Raw genomic sequence first — 23959 nt, 5'->3', positions numbered from 1 at the left:
ATGTCTTTCGTGGTTGGCTTATTTTACTTAATATAATGCCCTCAAGGTCCATCCATGTTGCAGCATGTATGAAAACTTCCCTTGTTTTTAGGCTAACACTACATTGTATGTATACACTGCATTTTGCTGATTCATACAGCCATTGATGGACCCTTGTGTTACTTTCACATTTTAGCCATTGTGAGTAATACTGCGCGAACATGGGTGCACATGTATCTCTTCAAGACTCTGCTTTCAAATCTTTCGGGTATATACCCAGAAGTGGAGTTCCTGGGTCATATGATAATTCTACTTTTATAAATTATAGAAACAAAATTTTTTATTTATAATTATTCTTTTTAAATTGTTATTTATTTATTTTCACATTTTTTAAATTGTTGTTCAAGTACAATTGTCTCCATATCCCGCCCCCTTCACTCCCTCTCACCCCAGCCATACCCATTTCCCATTACCCCCTTTGGCTTTGTCCATTATGCTAAGTGAAATAAGCCAGATAGTAAAAGACAAATACCATATGATCTTATCCGTAAGTGGAACCTAATCAAGAAAGCAAACAAGCAAGCAAAATATAACCAGAGACATTGAAATTAAGAACAAACTGACAGTAACCAGAGGGGAGGTGGGAGAGGATAACGGGGAAGCATTGTCAGGAACACGTATAAATTATAAATTTTAAATGACTGTCTATTAAATTAGGCACTATGTTCCTCGAAAAACAAAAACTGAAACTGTAATATAGTAATTTAAATATTTAAACCCTAGAATATCACACCAAGAAATTATGTCAACAAAATTCTGTTTTCTGGTATGATTATAAACTGGACATTTTCCTTCCTTCCAGGAATCTCCAAATATCAAATGAGAGAGAGTATTAATGAAACTCAGGTCTCCATTTTTGCCTTACAATTTAGCCTCCACAATACAGATAATGTTGGACTACAGGACTCTGTGTCACTTGGGCAGTTTGAAGATACACACACTCCTCACGCTCATCAAGCCCACGGGCACCACTTTCTCACACTGTGTTTTCGGCCTCCAAGAGAAGAACCTCTGTTTAACAACACTGAGGCTTGGGGTTGTCCTGGCTAGCTGAGGAGTATAATTTAATTGGAATCTCCTTCATGGGCTTTCCAGAACAGGTGGCAACAATTTCAAGCCAAAAAATCTCTACTTTTGTCTTTCTCTTAAAAAAGCTAGTTGTTTTGTTAATAAGCAAGTATAGAACAGTGTCAGCATCAACACTGATATTTTCTGCTTCCTACAAAAACTAGGCATAATGTTAAATGCAATACGGCAGGTGCCGTATCTGGCTGCAAAGGTGGCAAGAAGGAGCCCCTGAAGCAGCCCAAGAAGCAGACCAAGGAGGTGGAAGAGATAAGGGACTCCAGCAGAAGCAAAAAGAGGAGCAGAAGAACCCTGAAGAGCTAAAAGGCCCCCTGGCCATGGGTGGAAGGAAGAAATCTGGCAAAAAGTGAGCTCATGCCTGGGGCAATGGTGATCCTTCGTTCCATTCCCATTTTAACATCTGGATTCCCTGCCATAACATCTCTTGCCACCTACAGCTAGAATGAAGTGTTGTCATGGAGCTTGTTGTACATTTAAGAATAAACTTTTGTAAAAATTAACAAAATAAAAAATAAAATAAAATGTAATACAATCTACGGGGCACCTTTTTTAACAGTCAAATGCAGATTTTATTAAGGTATCCTGTTTTATATTATTGCATTTTTTACTGAGGTAAAATACATATAACATAAAATTTACCATTTAGCCATTTTTAAGTGTACAGTTCAGTGGCAGTAAGTACTTTGACACTATTGTCCAATCTCCACCACCAGCCACCTCCAGAACTCTTTTCATCTTGCAAAACTGAAATTCTGGACCCATTACACATTAACTCCCCATTCTCCTCTCCTCTCAGCCCCTGGCAACCTCCATTCTACTTCCTGTCTCTATGAATTTGATTGCTCTAAGCCATCATTTAAATGGATTATACAATGTTTGTCCTTTTGTGACGGGCTCATTTTACTCCCCAGAATGCCCTCTGGGACCATCCACATTGTAGCCTGTGTCTACTGGGCATTTCTTACTTCTCATGCCACAGGAAAGCCTTAGCATTCAAATGAAATGTAGAGCCAGGGGCATCTTCCGGGTGAGGCCTTGCTACATATAAATCACTGTGTTTGTGAAAGCAAGATCCAAAAGGACCAGCATCAGCAGCACCAGAGAGCCCTGCTCTGGTTTCCTTTCTGCTAGGGCAAGTCTGAAACCTTCAATGCTGGCCCCCAGCAAGTAAGCAAGTGGGGTCTGTGAGCCACCCCACCTGGCATGTCTGCAAGATAAGAGAGGGTAAGGTTTCACTGAGAACAGAACTTTTCATTAATGTCTGCTCTATGCTATCTTTAGGGCTTTGGGGAAATTAATATCAATATAAATGACTGGCCAGGGATGATTTACAGTATGAATAAATATCAAATAATAGTTGCATTACATTTAAGGCAATTTTGCTATCTTAATGGTGATACGGACTTGCCTTATGAAAACTACAACTTACTCCATAAAATACAGCCTTTATTATGTAATTTTTTGCAACAATTTTTGACCGCTTAGCTGTTTTATGTGAGCCATACATCCCCAGCTAAATTATATGTTTAAAAACAGTCTTTGAATTCTTTTACATCCATCTCAAATTGATGTACACAAAAAAGTAGGTATTGGATAAAATATTGCTTGTTGGTCTAACATATTAAAAATAAATTGATTAATCATCAAAAATTGGTTAAACAAGGCAGTATTTATAGCTTAGTGGTTATAGATGTATATTTTGCAGTCAAATATGTTATCCCAAATTTGAATCTCAGTTCTACTCAGGGTTTAACACTATTGGCGTAGGACCTGAAACAGAGTAAATAAGCAATACTTGTCAACCGTTAGTAGTAATAATGCTGTTGCAGTGGACTCAATGTTTGTGTTCCCCCTCAGATTATTCTAATATGTGAAAACTCTAACCTCCGATGTGATGGTATTCGAAGTTGCTGGATATGTGGAGTTGGGTAAAGTCTCAGACGTTATTCCCTGACCAAGAATTCGACCTATGACCAAACGGTTCAAAAACCACCAGGAAAGGGCCCAGGCACGATGAACTGAGCTCCTCCCACCCACCCACAGCCAGCATCAACTTACCTGCCACCTGGCTGCATCACCTCCATGCAATCAATGCAGCCCCCCAGCTCCCATTGAGCCTCCAGGTGATTGATTGCAGCCCCAGCCACACTGACACTGTGGCTCCTGAGACTCCTGGCATTCTCACAGAAATGTGAATGATGGGAAAGCTTTATTGTTTGAGCCACTAAGTTTGAGGGTTGTTTGCTATGCAAAGAGAGATAATACAGATTGTACTTCAGCTTCCACTTTTCCTTCTGCCCAGTATAGTCATTTATCTAAAAGTACTTATTCTGCAGATTTAAAAAATCATCAAAGAGGCATAGAGTATACATGTTCTAGTTCCTTCTGGCCACACCAAAAAGACATCAGGATTATCATATATAAAAACCATTTTGAAAGATACCCTAGTTTCTATGGTGTGAGGTATTCAGAGTAAATGGGTCAACTATATAATTAAACCATAAAACAGAATAAATTAAATGATGTAATAAGAAATAGTTTAATATTCCATTAGTTAAATTTGTTTCCAAACAGGACTTCATTATAGAATACACATTTCACTAAGTTTCACTTTACATACTTATAACTTTTAAAAAATATGTTTCAATTCATGGACAGCATCTTTTAAAAAATTAAATTTATTGGGGTAACAGTAGTTAATAACATTTTATAAGTTACAGGTATATGATTCTGTAATATATTATTTGTATATTGCATTGTATGCTCACCAGAGGGCATTTTTGCTTAAGAACCTAAGACTAAATTTAGAAATTATCTTCACTGTATTGCCCCAGGTTTAATCAATTAATAATATCTATATTTTTGTTGAAATAAAAGTATTCCAAGAATGTAAATTGTATGTACTCTAACAAAAAATAGTCAAGCTATCTGAAAATTAAAAAGGAACATCAACTCATAAAATTAAAAAAAATAAAATTCCCAAGGAAAGAATATTATTTTTTAAAAACATTATTTTAAATCAAAGAAAATAAGTATATTTTCATGGCCCAAATTATTGATTTAACAAAAATATAATCAAATACACTTAATTTTTTATTAAAGCTATAAGTATGCTCCATAACAGATTCCATTAAAATATTTTATTTTAAAATAAGATATAGAGATCATATAGTTTGGCTTCCAAGTGGCAAAAATGTTTAATTAAGTGGTACCTCAAAAAATCAGAACTGAACTAATATTTTACACATGAAAATCCACACAGACTAAAGACATACCAAATGGTTAGGGAACAATAGCATACATGTGGCTTATTACGCAGAAGTGTTATATTAAACATTATGTACTCACTTATGATTCATGATGAAAAAGTTAAAGCCTGTGACACCACAGGTCATCTTCCCTGGGAGAAACTTTATAACCCCTTCTGGCTTTGGCAGCATTTTCCCTACCAGACATCCACCCTCCCTCTTACCCAGGATCCTGCCAAGTTTACTGGGTCTGGTAACTCTCAAATTTAGTACCATGCACCTCGAAAATGAAGACTTCACCCAGATGAGCAGTATAACCTCGCCAAGGAGCAAGTTCAACTGCAAACCCTAATGCCCCCCACAACAGGCCATGGGTGTGTTAACAGCCCTTCAGGTGACTCCGGTGTGCTCCTTGGGAACCACTGACCCAGGTCAGGGCTCCTGAAGCCACCTGTGCATCACTGGCACCTCCAGATACTCTCAGCAGTTCTCCCAATTCACATTTGAGGGAGGGCAGCCCAGGAAGCTCCAGAATCTCAGGTGTTCTTACTGGGTTGGTTGTGCCCGTGAAGTGGTGATCCTGAAGGGCCTTGCAGGAGGAACTGATCACCATCCCTGCACGTTATCCCTAATAGTGCCCATTTTGCTTGGGCCTGTGCCAAGCCAGAGAGAATGGAAGGAAGAAGCACAACTCTTCACGCATAGATGCCAAGATCTTAATGTCCAAACAATCCTGTTCCTAGGAAGCCCACGTTCCCATCACATTCCCAGCAGAGAAACAAACGTTTCAAAACTAAAGGCCAGCTACTCCACTCCTTCCCCACTGTACTTACAAGTGTTTATCAGTTTATTTCCATGTTAAAAAGGAGTGACCTTATTTTCCAACACTGTGCCAGAGAGGGTGCCCTGAGTAGACTCCATTAAGTCTGCTGTGGGGCAGACTCAGAGCTTCTAAGGCATGATGAAACAAACCCAAAACAAGAAAAAGGTGGTACTGGACATGGCAAGAGCAATGGTAGTTATGGGCTGGCCTCAGTACACAGGACACAGAGTCAACTGTCCAGCGCCCCCACGACCTCCCTCCCCACCCCCACAATAGAGTCCATCCTGGTCTGGGTCACCTCTGACCTTCATGAAGCAGAACCCTGCTTTCCCTCATGGGTCTTTGCTCAGCAATCTGTAGAGCACCCCACAAAGGCCTTTCCAATATGGTCAACTTCTATTTCCTGAGCCCAGGTGTGGCCAGAGGGAGGCAGCTGCCTCGGAGGGGACAGCACCACCCTCCCCACCTCCCATGTGCTTCTAGCATGGATCTGAGACCCACCACTGGGCACATCACACACCCTTGCCCTTCATAATTTTATGCTGACCTTAGCACTTCTTGCTGTTACATTCCATCTTTGATGCATTTAGAAAAATATTCTGTAACACTAGGTATTTGCCTTCTCTTGCAGTGCTGAGAGAAATCTTTGTTGGTAATACCCAGCTAGTGCCAGTTCCAGAGAGAGCACATCATCTAATTACAGATACAGCCTTCAGGAGGGGAGCCCCTCCAGGAAAACCTATCCTGGGATTACCAACAACCACTCGCAGGCCTGGGTAGAGTGAAACTTGGGACATCTGGGAACAGCCCAGCCACGAGGGCACCAGTCAGGGAGGCAAAAGTGGCAATGCCACTGCACTCTGCCACGACCTCAAGACAGGGAAGCCCCAGTTGAGTGGGGCAGTGCGATCCATTCAGCGCACAGCCAAAGCTGTGTGCAGCCCAAGTACAATGAGTGTGTGATCTTCTACTCCCTGAATGGCTTAAAGACCCCACCTCACCTGTTGGCACCAATGTTGTCATTAGTAAAGCAGGACCACAGTAATATCAACCCTGCAGGGTTTTTCTGAGAAAGACATGGAATGACCCTATGTGACCTCTAGCAGCCTCACATAGTCACGGGAACTGAAGGACTGCTTGTCCCACACACACTCGACCAACCAAATTCCCAGAGTGCCCTGGTGGTGACCTAGAAACACAGCCAACCCCTCTTTGAGATTGTCTACACAAGAAATAAATTGTTTATTTATTTTTTCCACAGGACTCGTTAAACTTACAATTTTTAATGGAAAACATGGCTTCTAAATATTCTTTCATCTACATCAAATCCTAAGTAAAATTAAAAAGTTGCTCACCATTGATTTAATATTTAACATTTCATGTGAAAATTTCAGCAAGGTCAAATATGTAACTCCTACCTGCCCAGAGTAAAGAGTTTAAACAACCAGCTTACAGACTGAAAATGACATTAAAAAGCCTCTAGTTTAATGTTACATTCTACCTTCTTTCACAAAAAGATGTGAGACACCTACCAAAGAAACAAAATAAAATCAGAGGAAAACAGAAAATAAAATTTCTGGATGTAGAGGAAATTTAAGCATAAAAAGAGAAGTTATGATACAGAAGAAACTAGTCATAATTTCCTACTAATTTACAGTACCTGAGCTTCAATTTTACCTACTATTTACTGTTTATTTTTCAAATAATCAAATTAATTGCCTTGCATGTTTCTGGCCAACTTTTTAAAATGTGCAATGTGTAGATCACACCAGGAAATAACAATGCAAGAGTTACAACATCTCCACCAAAACACAGGAAGAAATGTTGTGGAGCCGCCTCTGGAATGCCCTTCAACCAAAGTGGAGCACAGGATGGCTGAGAGGGGCTCAGCCAGGGTGGAGAGGTTCTTGGAGGGTCTCCCATACCACTGTGCCCATTGGATGTTGCCTACAGCCACTCACTACATACTCAGAAGACCCAAGTTGAAGGAACCAAAGAAGTCGATGGGCAACATAAACTCTTGAAAAAGACCTTCTATAACAACAAGCCTCTTAGATTGTTAAGAGCTCAGTCCATAACTTCAAACTCAGGTTCAAAAAGCCTGATCACAGTACATAATTACCTGCTTCTGGATGAATGCAGCCAGATAGGTACCTAGTGGGCAAAGGCAGGCGGATTTAAGTAACAGTGTGAAGGCCACTCTATTATATGAATCCAGTAAATCTCCGAAAGTACAGTCAGGATGTTTTGTCCTGGACATTTCTGAAAGCAATTCAAGATATCACCAAACTTTCTACTAGACCTGCAGAAAAATCTCACATATTCATATGTGGAATCTAAGAACATAAAGTTCACATAAGCAGAGAGTAAAATGGTGGTTGTCGTGAGCTGGGAAGTGGCAGAAATGGAGAGATATCAGTCTAAGGGTACAAACTTTTAGTTATAAACTGAGTAAGTTCTAGAAACCTAATGCTTGGCATAGAGACAATAGTTAATAATACCTTATTGTCTACAAACAATTTGCTGAGAATACATCTTAAGTGTTTTCACCACAGTAAATAAATAAATACATACATACATAAAGTAACTACGTGAGGTAACAGATGTGTTCATTAGCTTAACCGTGGTCATCATTTCCCAAGTGTATATTCATACCGAAACATCACATCATACACCTTGAATATGTATAATTTTTATTTGTTAACTATACCTCAATGAAGCTGGGGAAAAAAATAAAACCAAGATTTAAGGATTTTCTAAATCTCACAAGTTAATTTGCTATATACTAAGCCGCTGGGTATGAACCGTTAAAGGTAATGATTTTAGTTTTAGACCAATTAATTCTAAGCCATTCTTTGTGGCAAGAGTTAGCTATCAGGACCAAGACAGATCTTCTGAACAAACCAGCAGAGGTGGGGCGATATCCCCCACATTGCCTAGCACCCTCCTCATACATGCCTCTGTCGATGTGCTACCACAAAGTCTCCCATTTTATTCAAGTTGTGTTCTTTCCAACTAGTCAAAATTTTAAGATCAGAGATAATATATTAATAGTACTATTACTTTCTCTTCTCAGTAACTAGCATAGTGCCTGGACACATGTGCACTCAATAAATGTCTCCAGACCACTCAGCAGAACGTGGTGGTATGGCACAACCTTCATTTAGACCACTAAATCTTGAACAAACTTGACCTCATCACAATGATTTAGCTTCACTGACATGAAACAAGCTCTATGTCTATGGGAAGCTGAGAGCATCCCCCAGCCTGTTTCTGACACAACAATCAATGCAAGATATCCTGAGAACGGAGTTCAACCTGACCCAGCTACAGACCCAGCTACATCATCAACCACAACTCTCTATTCTCTAAATCGTCTGCAAGCTTTATCAGAGGAGATGCTCCAAATGTATTACAGAAATCCAAATAGAAATCTGGAGGACTATTCTGATCTTCTAGCCTAGTAGCTTCATATAAAAAATGAACTATGCATAATTTGTTCTTAGTGAAACTATTCTTGCTTTTAGTTACTACTTCTTCCTTTTCTACAAGTACACAACCATCTGCTTACTACTATGATTTAGAATGCTGCCAAGGATGTGGAGTAATATCAATGAATTGTAGAGAGTCTAGAACATCTCCCCAAAGAAATATAATGCAACTCAAAACCAGGAACCATATACGTTATCTTAAATTTTCTTGGAGCTGTATTAAAAATTTAAAAGAATTTGGTAAAATTAATTTCGATAATATATTTTATTCAGCCCCCAAAATCCAAAACATTATTTCAACATGTAATGCAAAAAATTATTAATGAGTTACTTTATATCCTTTTTCAAAGCTAAATCTTCAAAGTCAGGTGTATATGTACTAACAGGACATCTCGATGTGGGTCAGCTAGGAATGCAGTGCTCGGTAACCACATATGGCCAATGCTGCCATACTGAACAACATAGGCCTAGGATCTTTTGGTGCCTTCTGCAAAATCAGGGTATTTATCTTAATTCTGATACCTCTTGCCTTTGACACAAACTTTCAGGATATTATCAATAGTGGTACCTTGATTCCATCTGCAAATTCCCTCAGCACCTGAGAGATCATTCACCTCGATCTCAAGGTACAAACTACTCTCAGAGTAGCAGAGTGGTTTCAGATGAAGCTGTTGCTGTGAATATGATTTACTCCCCTCTATCAAGTCTTACAGAAATGATAAGGCAGAGATATACTTTTATGACTTTACATTTAAGTTACTTGAGCATCATGAAAGATGTGATTGCTTCTTCTGTTCTTTTTATTCAGACCATAGGAGGAAAATAATTAGAGAGGAAACATAATAGAGGCCTTTTAGAATAACCAAGAGTGCATGAAACACAGAAGAGATTAATGAGCACTTCTGGCAGAAGCAGCAGCATGTGCAAAGGCAGGGATACATCCAGGAAAGGGGTCAGAGGGGCATGGAGGCCAAGTAAGGGGAGACACAGAAAAGCATGCTAACTAGACTTTGTACTGGACACACGGTCAGGGCTTGGAGCAGCTGAGCAATGGGATGGGATGATATCAGCTAATTCTGGAGGCAAAACAGTAGAGACAGGAAAGAGAAGAAGGCTGAGGCAGGAGATCAGACAGAAAGGAAAAGATGACAAAATCCTGCACTAAGGTGGCAGGTGTACCAGGAATACAAAGCACGGCCAGGCAGGAAAGACATTTCAGGGTTAGACAGTGGGGGAAAACCAGGATGTGAGGATACCAAAGGGAATTAGGGGCCTAATTACAGTATTACTGTGCAGTGCAAGTGAGCTGCTGAGCATCCGTTGGTAAGAGCACTGGCCAATGAATATGGGCTTGTCTTTGGCTGTCAGTCAGGAGGCCTCTCCAGCTCACAGGGAGCATGTCTGGTGTCAGCTTCACCTCAGAGGCAGGGAGAAGAATTCACCCTCCGCATTCCCAAGTGCAAACTTCTCTTGATTTCTATACTGTCACTTCATTGACCACAAGCATCAACTAACCTCTTAAAAATCTATGAACACAGACTAAAGTTGTTACTATGTTTGTTATTTTAAGTTTGAGGAATTTACCTTTTTTTGGTAGAAGGAAGTTTCTTATAGTTCCGCTACCTTACATACTAAAAGGCAAGAAAAAAATACCTTCTAACATAATATTCCTTTTGTATTACTTTTTGTTTAAAGTGGGGTAGAAGGGCCAAAAAAGTGACAGTAAAAAATGACAAGTCTTATTTTCACCCTATAATAAAAAGATAAATCTTTGTTCTATTGACACTGCATCTCCCAAGTCACATAGGCAACAGGTGACACACGTGACACCAATACACAGGACACTCTAACAATTTCAACTAGGGCAACAGCACATTTCTGAGGATAGACAAGGTCAGAAGCACCACGGAGGGCACTTCAGTTCTCTTACACCAGGCAGTAACTTGGGGTTAGGACTAGGGAAGTGAAGCTCTAAGTAAGAGATGGCTGAAGATAAAGGTGAAGTTCTAAGAGAGGTGTCCTGTAGGTCTTAAAGCCCCAGAGTTTCAGCATGAGTGAAGACTCAGCTTCTCCCCAACGAGGTGGCAGCATGGTCCTTAGCACACAGCAGGTACTAGAACATGTATTGACTGAGAAATGACAGCATTGCCAATGACTAGGGTCACCACTATTACTATATCAGCTGACCAAAATCTGAGCACTGGTTTCGGAGAACAATTCAATCATGCTTCCTAAGGGTGCAACAGGTTAGGCAAGAAGTTTTAGCTTTACATTCTCTGCCCTGGCCAGCTTCTTGTCATGTTTTTAGAGAAAATTCTCCCCTGGGGTTTAGTAAGACTTTTAAGTCAGCCTATTGGAATATTCCAAGGCCACATTGTATGGTCAGAAGCTACCCACCACTGTCATGGTCACCTGAGCCTCGTAGCAAGCTGCTACCTGTGGTTGATCTTAGTCTCAAACCAACTCTTGACCACAACAGAAACAAAAGAGGGGACTTAGGAAGGGCCAGAGAATTCTAAACAAGTAAATATAAATGTGAACTGTTGGAGAAATTAATGATTTTAAGTACATGCAACTAATTAGTTCTTGACCTCTTGAAGCCAAATGTCTCAGAAAACAAAGATGAAATCATGTATAAACAAAAATATATCAACTATTTCAACTGGAAGATGAGGGCACCATCAGGCAAATACAAAGAGCATCAGTGAAGTGCTAAGAACAGTGCCAGCAAAACAGTAGGCACCATGTAAGAGTCTGACTCAATAAAATCATTATCACTAGTATTATGATTGATTGCATGTGCTAATGAAGGAAAAGTCAGAGGTGTGAATAATCTAAGTGTTTTTCAAAAATTATATAGCATTCAATTTCTTCCTATATTCACTATTATGGGCAATAAGTGGTATCTACCATCAAGTCTGATGGTGAAACCAGAAAATGTATGTTTTTAAGATTCAAACCATTTCCCTACCTGGTTGGAATGTGACGATCAAGTAAGAGTAAAAACTGTAAATTGGATATAATTATATGAAGTAACTACTGTCACTTTAAACTTGAACATAAGTTGTACTGGGAGACATCATAGAGACTTAACCCATCATGGTCATGGCCAAGAACACCATCTCCATGTGCACTATGCAAAGACCACACAGAGAAGGGAGGAGACAATGCTGTTTCCCTGGCACAGAGAGTATTCTGTGGAGGAACAGAGACACCGTCTCCACCCCTGATGAACACACCATCTCACTAAAGAGACAGTCACAAACTAAGCACGCATCATAAAATACAGCAGTCAGCTGACTCAATGAAGGCAGTGTTGAGCAGGAAGGTACAGGTGTAACATTGCTAGCACTTCTTAGAAAGCCTTCGTGGCAGGGCAGGACTTAGAGAGATGGGCACCTGGTCGCACCATTCTAGGAACATCATTTAAACAGGTTTGGAAGAGTACTTTCACAAAATGTTTTCAAAACTTTTTGAAATTAGCTTACCTAAGTCCTGAAACATTCTGGTTATACTATCATACAAGTATATGGTGGTTAATTTTATGCATAAATTTGTCTGGGCCATAGGGGTGTGCAGATATTTGGTTAAACATTATTCTGGATGAGGAAGTTTCTGGATGAGATTAACATTTGAATTGGTAGACTAAATCAAAGCAGACTGCCCTCCCTAATGTGTGTGGGCCTCATCCAGTCTGCTGAGGTCCTCTGCATGTAATAAAATGGTGCATGAAGGAAGAATTCGATCTCTGCCTGATCAGTCTTTTCCTGCCCTCAGACTGGAACTTACACCATCAGTTTTCCTGGGTCCCCAACTAGCAGATAACAGACTGTGGGACTTCTCAGCCTCCATAATTGCATAAGCCAATTCCTTAAAATAAATTTCTTTGAGCTAGAGATAGGGATAGATAGAAACAATGAGGAGGATGGAGTGGGGAGAAGGGAGAGAGTTAGAGAGAGATGTTAAGATTGAGATCCAATTGGTTCTATTTCTCTGGTATATGTGATTAATAAATACCATCTTGCTAAATAAAAAATCCCAATTAAAATGAAGACATTTAAGTATTTCTGACACAAAATGAATAAAGACATGTAATAATGTCTTGGATGCTGTGTTAAAGGCCTTGTGATGTCATCTCTTTATCACTAACTTGCACTGCCTAAATGCCTTTTGGGAAAGGTCCAAGGGACGGCAGAGCTTTTCAACAGCTGAACGGTTCACACTGAAATTACCTCTGGAAGAGGCATGTGCAGTAGCAATGGGGAATTAACAACCAAAGCAGTTCAGTCCTGTGCTGGTGAATTCCAAAAGAAAAATACCTGTAGGAGAAATCAGATAAGCGAATCAGGCCACAGAAGCTGGAACAGGCTGCCCTGGGTGAGAGCAGAGCGGCTTCTGACTGGGAAACACCGCCACTGAGAAGCCCATACTGAACACTGGCCTTCCCACACATACACTCCTACCCACTCACACACACACACACACACTTGCATACAGAAACACACTCACATACACAAACTCCCATACATGCACACACTCACATGCACAAGTATATATTCAAACACACTTGCACACACAAACTCGCATATATGCTCATACACACACACTTAAAACACATATTCATATCTACCACATTCACACACACACAAACTAATTATATATGAGATATGTGGGACTCCCATCACTGCTAAGGAAAATTCACTTAAAACCAATTTCCAAATAATATAGACCAGCGACTTTCAACCAGTGTGCCACAGCATACCAGTGTGCCATAAGGATTATGGCATACCTGCCCCCCAACAATCACCACCCTGTGGTCCATGTCCATGAGTCCTTTTCCTTTTATGCTCCATCCCTCCACCCCCTGACCACCCACTAGAGCTGTCAGACAGCTCTCTATCTATGAGTCTGTCTCTATTTTGCTTGTTAGTTCAGTTTGTTCATTAGATTTTTAAAACATATAATACCTGACTAATAATACCTGACTATTTAGTCAGGGGCATTGATCTCTTTTTCCTTAGTTTGCCAAATAAAAAAATGACAACAGCGAACGCAACAATAGCTGTCTGATGTGAATGCTTGCTGTGGAACCATACATATATAGGTCATGTAATAGAGTTGCATCTTATTGGTCACATTGCATAATAAGGTTGTGTCTGATTGGTTAATTCTTGGTACCAGAAATATCCTTATATACAAGTATAGGTGACTAATTTTTTAAAAAGTCATTTTGGAACAAAAGGGATAGGTAATTACTATTATTAGTTTTTGTAAATCAATCAAAATTACACCTATGCTTTTGTCAGATCAGCAAAAAATGTATTTTTTGGTGTGCCATAGAATTTTAGAACTTAAGTTTATGTGTGCCATGAGATGAAAAAGGTTGAAAACTGCTGATGAAGATAGACCACAAGTTTCTGGCACTACTTATAATAATATTTCAACTCCCCACAAAATATACATTTATATGACAGTAGTATTCTCTCCCCCTACAAGAACTATAAATACAAATTCACTAACAAGAATTAGAAAAAATACGATTTTCATTAAATTAATGAACTAAGTTACTGGACAGCCAGTCTATCCCTTCAAAGATGGTGATCACTCTGGCCAAAACATTATAAAAAAGTTCAGTCACATTATCCAATCCAAACTGCAGGTTAGAACAAAGCCCACAGCAGCAATGAAAAGTTCCATGGCTAGTCACATTCAAAACCAACACAATGATATCTCTTCTTCCCTGATGGTCAGTACACAAGAACAAAATTCATTGGGAAGAAAAACATCTGATCCTTAAAAATCACAACATTCCAATGAATGATCATTCAAGTGAGCGCAGGCCAGGATAGATCAAAAGATTTTAAAAAATCCCAATTCGCAGTCAAGCGTACAATGAGCCTCCCAATTCACCTGGTTCGATTATGGAGTCAAAACACAAATGTGCTATCAGAATCCATTGGTATTTCCCAGCACTGCTGAGCTCCCAGTTTCCAAACATCTCTTTTTGCCCAAGGGTGGAAATGGTAGCCGGGGAAAGGAAGATGACGAACAATTTACAGGTGTGTGTGAATAAACGTGTCCATACACTTATGATTGTGGAATATCACATAAGGATTTGAAAAATAAGTCTTTACAGTTTACTCACTAACCTTCACCCAAAGACTATAGTCAACAAGCAAGTGAAGTGAAATATTGAAAGCTGGGGGAGAATCTATATTCTTATTTCTAAAATGGGAATGATTTCCTTTCGAAAAATAAAAATAGCATCAAAATCAATGCACCGACAAAAGTCATTATAACGAGATGTGGTATCATAAATAACATAACTTAGAAACCAGATGAATAACCCGAAGTCCAGAGTGTTGAGTGGGCAGGTCCATCAGGCTTCCAGCTAAACCCCAATTTCAGTGCCGGCTTCTGCGGTGGCCACAGCAGTCCAACAAGCATCGGCTACTTTCACAGTGGGCACAGTTCCCTACCATGGCTACTCTTGTGGCCTTCATAAGAATTAGGTGCCTATAGCTGGAATCTCAGGCATTGGGTAGGCCTCAGGTGACATTCAGCTTGAAGATGAAGCAAGTGACCCCATCTGAAATGCCAGGCCAAACAATAAGTATGTCCAACTACCCCAAGAAACCTATGTTTCCAAATATAAACTCTCCCAACCCTCTGATCGCCTTCCGCCACCACAGACTGCTTGGAACCTGTCCAACGGAGATGTGGATCATCTCAGAGCATGGAAAACAAAGTGGGGAGGAGATCCCTGCTTGCTTTTGTGGTTCCTTCAAAGTCCTCATGATCAGCAGTGTCACCCTCACCCCTCATTTAGTAAATATGAATTAAGCCCTGAGATGTGGCCTGACACTGTTCTAGGCACTGAGGATAGAGCAGTTTACATCCTAGAGTCCCTTTCAAATGGAGAAATGTACTTCCAACACATAAAAAAATTACACAATTTCAGTTAGGAATGAGGGTTATGAACAAAATAAAATAGGATAAAGGAAAAGAGAGTGGCTGAGGAAGCAGCTACATTAGCTTCAGTGGTCAGTGTGGGTCTCTGAAGAAGTGGCTTTCATCCTGTGACCAGTATGATGAGAATATACAAGACAGAGGGAGCAATATAGGAAATCCATGAGATGCATTTTACAAGCGTCATCTTACTTACCGCTCATAACAGTCCTGTAAAGTAGGTACTGTGGTCATCCCCATTTTACAGATCAGGAAACTGAGGTTCCATAAGCCTCTGTAACTTTCTCAGCTTCACACAGAGCCAATCTTTACACTGAGACAGACTCGCCTAGAAAACTCAGTAACTGACTTACCTATTTGCTGGCCTACAACTAAGTGTTAGGCCTGGAATCCCCATAGCTGTGAGCACACCTTCACCAGCCCTGGTGTAACAGAGGAAAACAAAGCCTTTGACCACCAAGTGATCTGCCATGCATACCGAACAGGCACTCGTGTCTCTGACTCATTACTGAGCTGTAACACTATCGAACTGTCGCACAGCCATGTTGTTCTGCAGCTGTGCTATATCACAACTGAGCTGTTTGCACTTGAGTAAAGTTTCCTTCTTCACCACACCCCAAACTGGGGACTCCTGTTAGTGTTGAACTGGCACCCGTGACCATCAGTTGACATTTCTTTCTTAGTGGTATATGTAATAATGATGCACTTTAAGATCAAGGCTGTGAGGGATTAGGACAGATTCAGAATCCTGCAAACATCAGGTTCTCTCCATCTCCTCTGCTTTCCTTGCAGTCCAGCTGGCAATGGTCACCACAACAGCTTCCTAACCAGCTACCCAGTAATCCATTCTCTGCAAAGCAGACAGAGTGAGCTGCCAGTTCTGAAAATTAGAGCCTGGCCCTCTTTACATCATACCCTCCGGGGGCTCCTACTACATTCAAAATAAACAGAAACTCCTCCCATGGCTTCCAAGGCCCTGCTGACCTGGATTCCCTGCTGCTGTCTCCTGCATTTGGCCTCCTCACAAAGGAATGTTCTACCTGCCTCAGGGCCTTGACACAGGCTGCCCTCTCTGCCCAAGGAAGTTGCGCTGGCTGCCTCCTTCTTTTCACTTAAGTTTTATCTTAAACATTCTCCATGAGGCCCTCCCTAACCACGCAGTCCAGATTAGAATGCCACCCTCATGCTTGACCACACTTATGGCTGCTTTAAACTAGCTTGCCATTTATTTATTTATTTTATTATCATTTTTATTTCTCCCACTTTACATAGTAAATCCTCAATGAGGCAGGGACCTTGTCATTCCTAGACGCTGCTTATCCCTAGTACCTGGCACATAATGAATCCTCTATAAATATATTTAATATAATAGCCATAATAGAAGAAACTACTAAACATTCTTTCACATAAAGTTCCATTAAGTTCTGGCCAATGGGACCAAAAAAAAAAAAAAGAAAGAAAAAATGCTGGCAAGAATGATTATTCTGAAGCCTATCTGTGATTCCTACTAAAAACAAACTTCTAATGGGGGTGTGAGGGTAAAAATGCTTTGCATTACAACATAACTACTCAAAAATTTTCCATATGGTTCTGAATTATATTTTTAAATGCTCTATCTGGAGCTGGACAATTTCAAAACACAGTGATCTTGCTCTGATTCAAAAAACACACCACAGTATCCTTATAATTCTGGAAACCTGTCAGCCAAATGACACATTGCTTCCTTTTGCTTAGGGTTCATTTTTGAACTTCTCCCTAAGTGTTTACAATTTGAAAATCCCAGCTTTAATATCAGTTTAAAATTGTTGAATCATCCACACATTCACTATTTTTATCACCAAACATACTGAAAAAAGGAAGGAATTTGTTTCATCTACTCGAGTTTCCTAAAAACAAAACAACCCCCAAAACAAGGCTCGTGTTCTTGAATGCTGTGTGTATGTGAATCTTCCTATGAGACTCAAACTGTAAAATGTTAAAAATGTAAAAAAAACACACACAGTCCCTTCTCACAAGTAGGGAAAAAACCAAAACCATCAAAATAGGAATATGCATGACTTAAGTTTTTTAATTTTTATCACAAAAGATCAACCAGAAAAAAACTCAGGTTTAAAAACAAGATGAAAATGTATTCCACAACAATGTTGAAACCTTACTGATAACTCAGTCATCATTATTCAATGCTTGGCTGATGACATCCAAGAACAATCAACTACTAAATTTCTTAATACTATTTTCTGCAATTTTCCATGCAAATTATCCCATACCTTCTCCTATCAAAGTTCAGAATCAATGCTCCCTTTAGCTTCTTTGATAAACATTTTGAACATAGTTTGTGCTGTCTTCTGAACAATTCTCTAGTTTTAATTTATTTATTTATTTTTATTTCTATAATGTTTTGAACACCAAAAAGTTTGCCATTTAAAAATAATGAATTAGGTTCTGGATAAAGTGTAAAATTTTAAAAAACAACAAATATATAGAATGGGGTTTTGAGCCAATGTTTCATTAATCAAGATCTTCTCTGATGTATGTAAGTGATCAAAATGAATAAATGTCGTTTCGCCCAAAGGAAAAAAGACATGGACATACAGGAGTGGTAGGATTTTTGCCAGATCACCTGAGCAACAAGGCCAAAACAGACCCAATGTTATCACTTCAGAATCTAAGCCATTTGCACTGGCCTTTATACATGGTTCAAAGAACTTCACCCACTATCCTTTTCCTCAACACTCCTAAAATAAGCAATCTTTAACACAGTGTTGGGAAATCTTATGGTTTCCTCTGAAAGTCAAAAACAGCTCCATTTCTCCTGTTTTGGACTCTTTTAAGACCAAATGCTACCCAGGAATTTCAAAGCTTGTCACTGAGTTATGAGGAAGAGATTTGTTTTTTATCAAACCCAGAAAGAATATAGTGAACGCTTCCTGGATGCACAAACCATAGATTATTCCACATGGCACGGTGGAAAGAGCCACAGGTGCCAGAGGAGCACACACACTTGGTGAAACCTACAGCTTTGCTACTTACTAGCTGCATGATTCCGCCAAGTCGTTTCACCTCAGCTGCAGAAAGGAGACGACAGCAACCATTCTGTGTTAGAGGAGTAGAGAGAATATTGTGTCAACTGCCCAGGGCTAGGCCAGTCCCAGTGCTGCTTTAGAGATAACTCTGATTGTAATCCGGAAAACCCTTGTTCTGAGTGTATTTACTTTCTACCCTCAGTGCTGAACTAAATAGAATGAATATACTTTGCTTGGATGAGTCATTGCTTTACAGAGGTTCGACCTGAATATCAATCCTCATTGCATCATACGGGGAGTCAGAAAAGTGATAAAAATCAGAATAAATGATTTAATTTAGTCATGACGCCAGTAGGTTTCTTATCACTTGTTTCTCCCACTTAAGAGTAGTGGGAAAAAAAAAAGAAACACCAAGTCTAGGTTAGCTGGGGATCCTTTTAGGCTCAGAATGATTACTCTTACTCTGTTGTAGGGAAATAAGAATAAGGGCACAGTTGACTAAATAGTTTCACAAGCAATGTTTTGTCTTAACACCTGGAATACTATGGTTTTCAGAGGGAAAAAATTGGCCAAGTAAATAGTATTAACAAGTTGAAAACACAGAAAAACAAACTTTTTGAAAGTTTATTCCTAAAAAGAGTTTAGATGTTGTCTTTGGGATGAGAGTATATTTGGGGAGAGGGCAAGTGATTGGGTTGCTAAACTCATCCCTCCAATTCTCCAGCACACACACGTACCTCTGCTACCAGCACTACCCACAGCACCACCTACTGCCGCCCAGGGCTTACAGCAGCTTCGCTTCTGCAGGGACCCAAGAGTTAAGACCATGCCTTTGCTTAGCTAACTAAACTGTTTAGGAATAAAAAAGATGTCACTTCACAGTTAAATAGAGAGGGAAAAAAATCTCAAAATGAAAGCATACTGCTGACAATCTTTTAAAATATCTAGGCAACAAACATAATCTTTTGGTTCCTGACTCATGGCAAGTAGGTAGTTTTAATTTTTCTTTTCTTAGCTAGTTAGGCTATAAATAGTGCTCTGAAGATTTTAAAGCACGAATAAGAATTACGTGCTCTGGTTGATGAATATACAGTGTACATGTTTACCTTTTATTACCTTTTAACACCATGGGAATTACCTAACTGCTGAGTCAACAGGGCTCTTTAAACTAAGAATTGGAAGTATTATTCTGAACCTAGAGAAGAGGGTTGGGGGAGGTCAATAGTCCAAGTTTCTCCTAAAGTCTAGGCTTCTCCTTACAAAATTAGGCCCCTAAGGGTAATTAGTCTCCTTGAAGGACTCGGTTCAGGGCTGTGGTCTGACCCTTGCAGTTCTACTGCACAAGATTTGCTAAATCAACTCACCTTGCATAACAATACACAAAACAGCTTGTCAGTCATAAGCAAAACAACAACTCAACCTCAGTTCTCGTCTAAAATTAAACCACAGGCTTCAAATAGACCACAATGTAAAAAGATCTGGAATTTCAAACACAAAAACAAAAACATCCATTTTCCAAACAGACAAAAACACATGAATTGATGATGAAAATTTAAAAATTAAAAATAAAACTAGCTAACACTTACACAGCACGATGTTCCGGGCACTAGTCTAAACCCTTTACAGAATATCAGGTTGATAAAGCATCACCACTTCCCTGTTCAAATAGTGACTCTACTATTGTATGACCTATAATGACACCATAGGTTAAATACCATAGGGTAAATCAATGGGACATTTCCTGCTGGCAAAGAATGTTGGCTGACTCACCCTTATGTTAAAATAACTATGCTTAATAAATAGTTCATCTGAAAATCAGGTGTTGTGGGATCACAAATGAAGTACAAATGAATGCAGGTATTTCTTTTGGAATGACTCTGAGTGTAAATTGAGGGGGGTGTGCTAAATAAATATCTTCCATGTTAAGAAGGGAACTGAAAAAAAAGGAAGTCATACTAATTTATACTGCAAAGATGCTTATTCTACTATCACATTCCCCTTCTCAGAAACAGTGTTTGTAGTGCTGACAATGCCAGCCATGTAATGTTGTCACAGATGTGTGCCAGAGTTTGCACAGGACATGGCTGGGAGGAAAAGCCCAGAGTCAGCCTCATCTTAGGCAGAAAAGAAAGCCTGCTCATTTTGGTGTCACCCAGCCTGAGTAATACCTGGAAAGGGTTAAAGAGCCGGGCACCAGGTGTTTTCTTTCCACTTTCCAGAGTAATTTAAGCATGCAGCAAAGTTCTCTCCGCCTCCCTCCCTCCCCACAAGCCCACAGAGAGGGAGAACTGTCACTGCCACTCACACTGTGCAGTTCCTGTTCTAACGACAATCCGAGGGCACTCGGCTGGGCATCGAGCAGCAGGGCTTCCTTACAGCCTGCACACGCTTTGTTGCCAAGTTATGAGCTCCTCTGGATGATGGGGGCACGCGCGAGCCAAGGATAATTAAATTCTAGTTCAAATCTGTATGCTTTCAAAGAAAGTAGAGACAATTGATACCAAGGCTAGAGATGGTGGGCATAACCAAACACAAACTTTCAGAGCCTTTGAATCTACATTATTGCAAGGACTCCCAGCCAGCCATCAGGAAACACTAATACCCTCAAAGTACTTAGCACCCAAGGTTAGAGACCTTCCCAGGAGACAAGGCTGCGCAGTGTCCCAATCCCTGGTCAACCCGACAGACAGGCAGTAACCAGCAGGCTCGTTTTCATTTTTGGAGCCCACCGTTCCTGCGCCTCAAGCCCGACCCCCACTCTCCAGCTAGTCCCGGCACTGTTCCCGGGCCCCTGCCCAGTCGAGACCAGAGGACAGACAGGGGATGTGAAGCTTCGCATGCAGGGGGCTCAGGGAGCGCAGGGAGGGCAGCGGCACCGCGCCTACCCTCACAGCCCAGAAAGCCTTCCCGTGTCCATCTGGGCCAACGCGGCCCTGAGGCTGGGTTGGACGGAGACCCAGGCTGGGTAGTGTGCTGCAGGGGCGGACCCGGCTACTCTCCAGCTGCGTGCGGCTTCGGCATTGTCCGCAGTCAGTCGGGGCGCTGCGCTGTCCCCCACCCAGCTACCCGCCCAGCCTTACCTCTGTTACTCTCCCGGGCAGTGTAGGCTGAGCCTAGCGCCAGGTTCCCGGGGATGGCGGAGAGGGAGTCGGGCAGGGAGAGACAGGATCTGGGCTGCCGGTGCCTCTGGAGGGCCGAGAGGGAGCTGCAGGAGTCGCAGGGGCTGCCTAGTCCTCGTCACCGCCTCAGCGGGGCCACGAGCAGAGAGTGGACCTGCCGGAGCAGCGACCAGCGGGCCCAGGACGCAAGGCCGTGGAGAGCCCTGGCTAGCAGGCGGCCTTCGAGGGTTCAGTCTGCACCGAATGGGAGGACTCAGGCAGGCTTCCCCAGAGAGCGAGGGAGGGAACTTGAAGCGAGTTGCTGTGGCCCAAAGTGTGTGTCCCTGGCAGAGTGCACGCCCCTGGAGCGCCCCGCCCCGCCTCCATCCCGCCCCTACCTCCTCCCACTTCCCATTTCCCCTCCCCCCGCCGGTATACCCACTTCTAGCCCGGCCCCCTTCCCCATCTACATCCCTTCCCCTCACTCCCACCCCAAAATCCCTCCATTACATTTCCACCTCCAAATCCCTCCCCCACACCCATCTAGCTCACTTTCAAACCCCCTCCAGCATCCTCACCCTCACTCCTGGCCAGTGAGGAATCTCAACTGGATTTCAGCTGTCGGGAGGCCTGAGATTAGAACACATGGCACCAAGACCCAAAGCCTGTTTTGTGACTGCAATAACCCCACCAGGTAGTCAAGCCACCCAGATGATCTTTGGCGCCTGACAACATTTTCTGCTGACTTTCATATGCTTAAATGGGCCGTCTTAATATTTGTAGATTTAATTTCTGAAGACATTTTTAAACTCTAGTAAAGAATATAGAAAAAAGTCTCAGACAGGATGGATATGCTGCCCCTAGAGTATAAGCTAGCCGATGTTTCAAAATTAATGTTTTAGAGTGCGTCATTATCCGTCTCATAATGTATGGTTTGCTAATAATTTTCCTTTAGAATTGCTTAATGAGTTGGTTGGTTTTTAGATGGTTTTGTTATTTTAGAAGGAGTAAATACATTCTAGTATAGTTTTTTTTTTAATTGGGAACTCTAAAAGATGAAATCCATTTTTGTCAAAATGGTTGAATGAAAGGAACTCACAGCACAATTGCTTCTCTAAAATATTTAGCAAAAATTTCTTTTATACCTTTAGTACATTCAAAATGCAATTGCATTCATCCTATTTTCTCAGAAAGATCATCTATATCCAAATTGTATGGCTGTTGTTTCATTCTGGATCAGAAATTATCAAAGAACTAAAATCAGACTTCCGTAATAGATTTGTGTCTATCTACAAGACAACCATTGTGAGAAAGTGATGTTGATACTGGGTTTCAAATGGAACCTCCCTGTGGCATACTAACGCATTCCATGTGATCACAAATTATGTTGTGGTCTCCACTAACTCCAACAAGTCATGTTAACAGCAGAATGAAGTTGTTTCTTATCATTTCATAGCAAATGCAACCAACTTCTCTTACTCTAAAGTAGACTTTTTTTTTCAAAATTCTTTGCCCCAACCTCTTCCTTTGGAAATTGCTCCCTCCTATTGCATGTGACAAACCTCTGCCTTGCAGTGACATGTGACTCAGGCTTGCCAATTAGAGAGCATCTCAGGTCCTGGGCACAAAGGAAGTGAGGGAAAATGGGGGTTCTCTTTCTGAACTGATATGGTGGCTTCTGAGACCTTGCCCTGTAAGCTTGCAGCAGCTGGAGGTAGCCTCCTAGAGAGGAAAGCCAAGTGAGCAATAGAGACAGATGGAGCCCTGATGACATTAATGAGCCCCTCCAGGCAGCTGTCTCTGAAACCAGTCAGAACCCCTGGACTTCTGAGGAAATGCACCAGTAAATTGTCTTTCTAGCTTATGCTATTCTGAGTTACGTTTCTTTCCAAAATACTCACTTATAAAGCCAGGAAAGATTCCCATAAGAGCTATGCTCTGAAAATCAGAAATGACTTCTACCTTCTTTATCATTTAAATTACCTCTTCATGATAAAGTATATGCCAAGGAGGTCACTTAGTAGGAAGCCCTAACTTTTAATAGGATTAAGGTTCTCATTTAGAGTATTACTACTGCCCAGTGTAGAGTTAACATTTTCATATTGCCTTCGCCAAAACCCAAAATTAATAAAAGATGTGGTTAGAGAACTGAAGAGAGCAATAAAATGTCTAAACCAGAACA

The 23959-nt window shown here is 40.9% G+C and overlaps 1 protein-coding gene and 1 pseudogene across 4 annotated transcripts in view; one reads left to right on the top strand and one right to left on the bottom strand.

Annotated features, from left to right (window-relative positions):
- LOC123833237 overlaps positions 1-1475 on the top strand; it is a 45751-nt pseudogene extending 44276 nt beyond the window's left edge.
- FAM110B (family with sequence similarity 110 member B) overlaps positions 1-22096 on the bottom strand; it is a 148071-nt gene extending 125975 nt beyond the window's left edge. For all 4 annotated transcript variants that reach the window (XM_045861519.1, XM_045861518.1, XM_045861522.1 and 1 more), the window contains exon 1: positions 21760-22096. The gene's annotated coding sequence lies outside the window, so the exon portion shown is untranslated. The remainder of the gene's footprint in view (positions 1-21759) is intronic.
- Between the last annotated feature and the right edge of the window lie 1863 nt (positions 22097-23959).

The sequence above is a fragment of the Phyllostomus hastatus genome, unplaced genomic scaffold, assembly GCF_019186645.2.
Source record: "Phyllostomus hastatus isolate PE091 unplaced genomic scaffold, TTU_PhHast_1.1 phas_scaffold_21, whole genome shotgun sequence".
Classification (NCBI taxonomy): Eukaryota; Metazoa; Chordata; class Mammalia; order Chiroptera; family Phyllostomidae; genus Phyllostomus; species Phyllostomus hastatus.
Note: the sequence above shows the minus strand (reverse complement) of the source record. Positions and strands in the feature narration are given on the sequence as shown.